Here is a 276-nt window from a genome sequence, read left to right as displayed (position 1 = left end):
CAATACAGAGATTTTGAAAGAGCTCCATTGGCAGAGTGGTTTAAACACTCAATTTTTAACTGAATGACTGGTATTTCAAACCCACAAGATGCTCTGATGAGAAAGATGTGATAGTATGCTTACATAAAGATTTAGAGTCGCTGGGAGTTGTAATCTTCTATATGAAATGGATTGTTTTGCTTTATTTTTGTGTATACTAAACTCCAACACGCCTTCTATTTCAATCTCCTCCTTTTTTCTTTATTTTCCTTTTGAATAGTGTGTGAATTTTAAGTA

This window comes from Echinops telfairi, unplaced genomic scaffold (assembly GCF_000313985.2).
Source record: "Echinops telfairi isolate 266 unplaced genomic scaffold, ASM31398v2 ScPeMD7_7468;HRSCAF=8506_0, whole genome shotgun sequence".
Taxonomy (NCBI): domain Eukaryota; kingdom Metazoa; phylum Chordata; class Mammalia; order Afrosoricida; family Tenrecidae; genus Echinops; species Echinops telfairi.
This window is presented reverse-complemented; position numbering follows the sequence as displayed.